At 38.8% G+C, this 8,755-nt stretch overlaps 1 protein-coding gene across 2 annotated transcripts in view; it reads right to left on the bottom strand.

Annotated features, from left to right (window-relative positions):
- Nucleotides 1-3,773: 3,773 nt before the first annotated feature.
- LOC124717107 (protein crooked neck) overlaps nucleotides 3,774-8,755 on the bottom strand; it is an 82,731-nt gene continuing 77,749 nt past the window's right edge. For both annotated transcript variants that reach the window (XM_047243818.1, XM_047243819.1), the window contains one exon: nucleotides 3,774-3,968. The gene's annotated coding sequence lies outside the window, so the exon portion shown is untranslated. The remainder of the gene's footprint in view (nucleotides 3,969-8,755) is intronic.

Raw genomic sequence — 8,755 nt, 5'->3', positions numbered from 1 at the left:
GCATCTGAAGGAACTGTCAAAGGAATCTCCCAGCAGCACCAGCGGCCCTGCTTATATAGGCTCGTCTGATGCAATCCCCCATGATCACACACGTCTCCCGTTTTCTGTCGTCCTTCCAGAACATTCTGTCATAGCTGGTCATGTAGCTCCAGCACGCCTTGCCACAAAAACGAAACCTCTCCTGCTTCCCAGTGCCCTGGCTGACGTTAGGTTGCTTTCCTACATGTTCATCTTATGCATATCGACTCACATCCGTGACCCATACGCGACATTGTCTTTTCGTAAATTTATGAAAAGACAATGTAACATCAGTATGACCTTATTGTAAAATTGCTTTTGTAATGCCATTTAGTCTGAAGATGATGTATTCCCTCAAAACATGTCGCTAAATAAATACGTAATACAATAGTTAACAAAGTTTGTGACTGGTAGCAGTAATTTTTAAAAACCTTTACATATTTCTTGGGACAATCATGGTCGAAAAATAGTCAAAATGGCTTCAAATACATAATTTTCATCTGTATTCACCATTTGTTAATGTTCAAATGGTCAGGCAACTCTTACACTATTCACCACTAGATTGCTTCACTTTCCCTTGTAATACCATGGTTGCTAGTTTTGTGTTTGGGTGCTGTCTACCACCACGTGCCAAGTGTGTCTCACAGTGTGTTATCTGACATTGTTCGATGATGTTCTCATAATATTTCTCTTCCTCTGACCACTCACTTTTCTTACTTTATTTTGTGGCTACCTCGTGCAACACCCATGTACTCATTCTAACTCAAAACCTCATATTTATAGCTGGACATTATATCCCCATATTGTTATAAGAAACAAGTGTTATACAATCTCTTGCATGGGTCACCTTTGAAAGTAGTGAACAATAATTTTTAAATCTCTTCATATTTATTTTTTAGAGAAATCAAGTAAGTCATTGTAATCCAAACTTTCTCACTTTTCAAAGTAATCTCCATTTCTTTGCACTTATTTTCCCATTGTTCTGTAACTATGAAAATACACTCACAGTGGAACTTCATTCCAGCTGCACATAAACACTGACACATTGCTATCTGAATATCCTCCACCATCTCATAGTGTTGGCATCACACTGGTTAATTTACAGCTTCCATCATCTGTCGCATTACTTGTCAAGAAATCATCAACTTCATTTTGATATTTCTGAAGAAGATTTTGCCAAATGGTTCTTCTCTGAAGTTTGTGGTCCTCGGTCAATAAATGTGAGACCTAAAGAGCACAAACTTTCCAATAACTTCCACTTTGAGTCATTACTTGCACCGCAATGTGTCCTACTGGAAGCTTAGCAGCGATTTCATTCACTGTGACATTCTTATCTTCTCTAATGAGCTCACCAACTCTTTCCTTGTTGCATTCTGTGGACACAGTTAGCTGGCAATAACTATGAGGCTCATCAAGGATATTCATTTTCCCATCTCCTAACTGCTAACATCCAGACAGACATCCCCATAGACAAGTTGAAGTCTGAGGTGAATTTCAGCAGCAGATTTTCCCTCTTTAACATGGAATTCAATAACAGTGCACTATGCGTTAATTTTTTTCGTTATTGTAATAAAATAAATGCCTAATTCATTTATGTGTAAAGAAACGATGTAATGTAACACAGAAAAATGAAAGCTCACAAAAGAACATTTAGCAAAGAGGGAAGAACTCACCACTATAACCAAGTAAACAATAACACATTTGTAGTAATGGTCTTGAGATATCAGGAATATCATCTCCAGGTGATCATTTTGATCAATAAAGGCAGTTCCTATGTAGAGATACCTTTACATGGTAAATTAAACATTTGCAAATATAAATTTGCTTCTAATCTAAATGTGTGAATATTTATCTTTCTTGTGTCCTGACATGCTGCATGCCTTTCTAACATTCAGTTTCAAGCTGCTCCTGCCACCTAGGGATATCACAGAGAAGTCTGAACAAGTGACAAAACAGAATGCACCAAATGTCTACTCTGATGCCTCCAGCATTCAGAAAACGCAAAAATAAATAAAATATAAACTGGAGGTATTATTATATAATACCTATGGACACTACAGGTTAGGCACATATTGGGTAGTTAAAAATTTAATACTAGCCGTGTGGTTAATTTTATAAAAGGCCAGAGAGTATTTTAATGAGACATGTTCAATTATTTTTGGTTGTTGAAGAAGATATACCAAACTGTTAACTACAGATAGTTTAAAGTTCTCTTTCTTGATCTGCTGCTAGGTGTTTGTCTGAACTTTCTGACTGCCTCCAAGAATTCTTAATGGAGCAGTTACCTGCACTGATTATTTACATTTTTGACATTAATCTAACTTTACAGATAAAAGATTTATTTTGAACATAAGCTGAATGGGAGCATTAATGTCTTTATTATTTCTCTTTTAATTTGATTTTGTGCAAAACAAAATCCATTCTTTTGTGGTGTCACTAGGATGTAAAATGACAACTGCAACTGAACTTGCCCTGTGAAACAATGAGGTGAATGAAAGATTACGAATTCAACTCAAGAGTTAATTTTTTTTTGCTAACCTAAGATTAACTGATTTATACATATGTCCTTGGACCAATTATGCTTGTTCTGAGAGACCAAACAGACATGCTAGTAACTTCGCCAATATTGGTAACAATAAAACTTGGATTTTATACTCCAAAATTACATATTTTTGGCAATTTAATATTAGATACTGAGAAACACCAATTGTTTATAGAGTGGAAAAGTGTTACATCACATTGCATTTGTATCGCTAAAGTGTGGATAGGGTTAACTCAGAACTAGAAATTTATTGGACATTTAAGTACAGTGGACTAAAATTCTTCAAAATATAATCCTTTAGCATCAACATGGCGCTGCCAGCGCGCCTTCAACTGTTGGTAGCCCTTCCGGAAAGCCTCGGGTGTCATGCTGTCATGCTGTCAAGAGCTCTCATCGAAGCCTGCTGGATGGTGTCGATGGAGTCAAATAGCTTCCCTTTTAGGCCTGTCTTGATTTGGGGGAAGAGGGAAAAGTCACTTGGAGCCAAGTCAGGGCTGTAGGGTGGCCGCGGCCGTGTTGTCACGTTAACCTTACCAAAACTTCGGCGGTGGCGCGCGACATGTGAATGGGCGCATTGTCGTGGCAGAGAATCCAATCGCCCTCGATCGCCAGGTGTACACAGCGAACTCTATCCCTCAAGCAGCAGAGCACTCATACTAAGACGATAGTCATTGTTTAAAAGTTCCTGACTTTCTCCACATTTTGATCCGTTCGGCTTGATGATTGCCCCCTAGAGCGGTCGTCGTCTTCAACATTTCCATGGCGATCTTTGAAACATTTGTGCCACATGAAAACCATTGCATGGGACATGACTTCTGCCTTAAAGGCCTCTTGAATCATACAGAGTGTCTCTGTGGCAGTTTTGTTCACTTGCACACAAAACTAAATCACATAACGCTGCTCCATTTCCGCCTCTCCCACTTTTCGACTGAGGTCAATGAAACGCACTCACGCTGCAAGCGATGCACACTCTCCAGGGTTCCGGGGGCAACTGCCGCAGCGTCAGTTCATTCCCTGAGACCCCCCACTACTTCCCCCACCCATCGGAACCAGTCCGCATGTGCTCCCCTACTCCGAAACGAATCAGTCTTGAAACTTCGGAATCATACCTTGTACATACACTTTCTTTTTTTTGGTATTAGGACAAATTTTGATTTTGAGGTACTACAAATAGGATTATCGCTGCCCCTTACATGAATGTGGTCTCACTTCACTCTATAAATATAAAATTTTATTTACAGTACACTTTTCTTTTCAGTTCATAAATAACATTAAATTTACTGCATTATAAAATTTGTACATCAATTCGTGCAATCAGTGCACAATGGTCTCCATTACATGAAGACTCTGCCGAAGAGGTCAGCATGGCCTTTCTTTATAGTTGAGTTTTTCTTCGATTCTTCAGTGCCTAGAAAAATAAAAATAAAAATCTTGAATTCTGAACTAATAATGCAGATTGATACATATTTAGAAAATAAGGGGGGGGGGGGGGTGGTGTTCCAATTTCTTCTCTTACATTCCTCTATTGGGAGAGGAAAAAGTGATGTCAAATTGGACAATTCTATTTATCCATGAGAATCTGACAAAATTCTTTAAATTGGAGATTCAGTCCTCTTTAATTTATATCCACATTTTTTCCTTTTAACCATCTGTGAGGCAGGCATGCTTCTGTCATAAATATTTATTTAGTTTGGCATAAGTTGTGAGACTGCATATAATGGTAAAGGATCAGTTTTTGTGAAGTAGAGACACACAATTTCTAATCATAATCATCAACTTTCTAAGAGATGATCAGATGATGTGAAGTGGAATGATCTCATAAATTTAGTAATGTGGAAGGATGATCCATACTGAGATTTATTGATAAAGTTCTAAGGATGGGTAAATTATTCATGAAGGTGGTCACTTAAAAACATTGGTTCTACAAATTCTTGAGTATTATTTGTTATTGTGAGAGGTGTACTTAGGTTACTCTCAGATTTATTTACCAAGTGCAAGATGGAGAATGTTTTACTCTGAGTCACAAAATGTTACTTTACCCAACGTGGCCAAAACAGTCATGCTGAATGTGAACACTATGTTTTAAATATAGGAGAGGGGGAGGGGGGAAGGAACTACACAAAAGGGATAAACTAAGACCAATGTGTGAATCATAAGAGGAAAAGAACCATGAAGCATCTGGATGTGTGGAATGCTGGTTACTGAAGAAATCTTCAAGTCAAAAATGTAAAGTTCTCATATTCTGGCAGAAGATATCAGTATGCAATTTGAAGAGACTGGTAACTGTGACAAATTGAATGCCGTGACAATGCTCCCATATATAGTTGACAGAAACAAACTCATATCACTAAGCAAATCTGAGAAGCACTGTTGCCTGGTGATCTATGACATATTACTTCTCACCACTATTTCGGAAAAAAAAAAATTGTGCTGCTGATGCAAAATCAGGACAACACACAGCCTCAGATTATAAGTAAAAGAGAATGCAAGACTGAAACTGGATGTGTATGACAGTTAACTGAAAAATACATACAGCAAAGTGAAACAAAGCTGACATGATTAGGCCGTAAGCAACCAGTTCTATTTGACGATTTAATTTCAACTGGTTGTGGCACTTTTTTGCTACTGGTGAAACTGAAGTACACAGAGAGTTGTGTGGGTTAGTATGTACAGAGGTTGTACTTGACAACTGGAAAAAATTATCAACTGATTTCTTTTACTGACCCCTGACTCGGGTGATATAGTTGCAGAAAGGTTCCAGGAAAATTTAAAACTCATTTCAACTATGTAGCCATCTCATATAAAAATAGTTGGTGGTGACTTCAATCTAACCTCACAGTGGGTGAGAATACAAGTTCTAAGTCGATGGTAGGCATAAAACATCATTTAAAATTTTACAAAATGTTTTCTCCAGAATTATTGAGGAGTTAGTTCAGGACTCCACACAAAGTGTAAATGCTTGTGATAATATGCTAGACCTTTTAGTGGCAAACAATCCTGAATACTGTAACATCTAAATCCACCAAAAAGAAATGCAAAATATATCGATTAAAAAAAAAAAAACGTTGTTAGTTCAACTAAATACCTAGCGGCTAAAATTATGAACAACTGAAATTGGATGCATCAAATAGAAAAGGTTGTGGGGAAGATGGAACAAATCTGTTAAAGACAGTGCATACACTTTTTCATACATTCCATCAATCCCATCAAGAAAAAGAAGAAACTTCAGGGGTGCAGACTGAGTCAAGGTTCATGTTTATTTCAGTTCAATTTAATCAAGTAAATCAGAAAAGAGGCTGCTACTTTGAGGAGGCAGCAACCTTTTTATTTTTCACTTATACTAGATAGTTACTGTTGGTAGCTTAATAGTTACTTGATTACAATGGTATTTTTCAAATCGGCTATTTAATAACTGTAAATAATACTGAATTCTATTTACAGCGCATTCCTAATTTTCATGCAGCTTTGGAACAAACACTGCTACTTGCCATGTCACTAACTTGGCCTCAATCTATAATTTGTAGACAGACTGGCTTATGAGGGATGTTTATAACATCTTTTCAGTTGGTGTGGCTTCGCAATGTCCTGCTCTGTGTTAAACAGAAACTTGCTGAATATCTTCTCATTAGAGCACATAACTCCACTCTGAACCCTAGACAAAGAGGCAAAGACTACATGAGAATTACTTTTGTGTCTTGTATTTTGATTGTGTACATTACATTTCAAATTAAACTAATTGTGTCAGCAACAAAACCCATTCAGGAGTGGCTGCAATAATTCCAGAATCCTTAAAAAGGCTTCTGCAAGATGTGGTATTATCTACTTTACACACTGCTGCTCTCTTCTGCAGAATGAACACTTTTCTTTAGGTGCACTGCTCCGCAAGATAATTCTATACAACACCAGGGAGTGGAAATATGTAAAATTCTTGCCTTTAAGTCCACACAATGAGAAATGCTTGTAAGGGGAAAACACAATTAACTTTAGCATCTTGATTAGTTTGTCCATGTGTTGACTCCACTCTAGCTTGTTATCCAGCTGGACACTAATGAATTTTACGCACAATGTTTCTTTTCGTGTACGACTAAACTTCTTGTTCTAAAAGGTCAGAATTACCTGTTTAGAACCGAGTCTTTGCGAGATTAATCCTTTAACTGTTAGCTGTGATCCACTTATACCCCTTTTCAGCCATTATCTGAGCTATGTCTGCTAAGGTTGAGTTTGGATCCTTGATTGGTACAAGGAAAACATTAGTTTTTTAAACAACCTTCAAAATTTCTTGAATATCATTTGTGTACATTACAGACAAAAGGGGGCACATACTGATCCTTATGGAATCCCCACATTTTACATTTCTCCATTGTGAGGTTAGTTTTATGTCTGTGACACAGGTTGTCAATGATGTCCTGTGCTTTCTGTCATGTTTGGTAGCTTAAGGGTAATCATATCTAGTCCGCACAATCTTTTAATACTCTTTAGAAACACCATTGTAGCAATCAGAATTGCTAGAGTTCCATGATATGGTGGATTCTGAATCCCCTTAGGGGTTGTAGTTTTGAAACCAGTGTCTGTTGGTGATGCTTGCAGTATCTGCACAAGTAAATCAGATTCATCTGAATTGGATTGCTTATTAGAGCGTGCAATATCTGCTGCCACTGTGAGAAAGTAATCACTGAAAGTGGTTTATCAAGGAACATGTCAATATACCAGCATCTTTAATAAAAAATTATCATTAGGTCTTATATTTCATTATACTTTCCCTAGTACATAATTCAGTGGTGTGTGTTTACCAATCACACTGTAACACAGCAAGAAGGAAATACACTACGTGATCAACAAAAGTATCCGGACACCCCCAAAAACATACATTTTTCATATTAGGTGCATTGTGCTGCCAGCCACCAACTGCCAGGTACTCCATATCAGCAATCTCAGTAGTCATAGACATAGTGAAAGAGCAAAATGGGGTACTCTGTGGAACTCACGGACTTCGAACGTGGTCAGGTGATTGAGAGTCACCTGTCTCTTATGTCTGTATGCGAGATTTCCACACTCCTAAATCTCCATCTCCACTGTTTCCAATCTGATAGTGAAGTGGAAACATGAAGGGATACATACAGCACAAAAGCGTACAGGGCGACCTCGTCTGTTGACTGACAGAGGCCGCCGACTGTTGTGTAATAGGTACACATCTATCCAGACCATCAAACAGGAATTCCAAACTGCACCAGGATTCAACGCAAGTACTACGACAGTTAGGTGGGAGGTAAGAAAATTTGGATTTCATGGTTGAGCAGCTGCTCATAAGCCACACATCATGCCAGTAAATGCCAAACGAAGCCACACTTGGTGTAAGGAACGTAAACATTGCACAATTGAACAGTGGAAAAACATTGTATGGAGTGACGAATCACGGTACACAATGTGGCGATCCGATGGCAGCATGTACGTATGGCGAAAGCCTGGTGAACGTCATCTGCCAGTGGGTGTAGTACCAACAGTAAAATTTGGAGGCAGTGGTGTTATGGTGTGGTGGTGTTTTTCATGGAGGGGGCTTGCACCCCTTATTTTGCATGGCACTTTCATAGCACAGGCTTAGATTGATGTTTTACGCACCTTCTTGCTTCCCACTGTTGAAGAGCAATTCAGGGATGGCAATTGCATCTTTCAACACAATCGAGCACCTGTTCATAGTGCACAACCTGTGGCGGAGTGGTTACACGACAATGACATCCCTGTAATGGGCTGGCCTGCTCAGAGTCCTGACCTGAATCCTACAGAACACCTGTGGGATGTTTTAGAACGCTGACTTCGTGCCAGGCCTCACTGACCGACATTGATACCTCTCCTCAGTGCAGCACTCCTTGAAGAATGGGCTGCCATTCCCCAAGAAACCTTCGAACACATGACTGAAGGTATGCCTGTGGGAGTGGAAGCTGTCATCAAGGCTAAGGGTGGACCGACACCATACTGAATTCTAGCATTACCGATGGAGGGCACCACGAACTTGTAAGTCATTTTCAGCCAGTGTAGTTTTGTACTTTATCAAAACATTGCAAACTATGCAAGCCAAGAGGTCGCCCCAAAACTCTTTTCGGTAGTTTCACATAAACACAGATGAAGCTAAACCATTGTTTGTTCAACATCTTATGACTAGGCAATATTCTGGGAAACTAAGACCAAGAAGTGCCTTCA

This window comes from Schistocerca piceifrons, chromosome 9 (assembly GCF_021461385.2).
Source record: "Schistocerca piceifrons isolate TAMUIC-IGC-003096 chromosome 9, iqSchPice1.1, whole genome shotgun sequence".
In the NCBI taxonomy this organism is placed as follows: domain Eukaryota; kingdom Metazoa; phylum Arthropoda; class Insecta; order Orthoptera; family Acrididae; genus Schistocerca; species Schistocerca piceifrons.
Note: the sequence above shows the minus strand (reverse complement) of the source record. Positions and strands in the feature narration are given on the sequence as shown.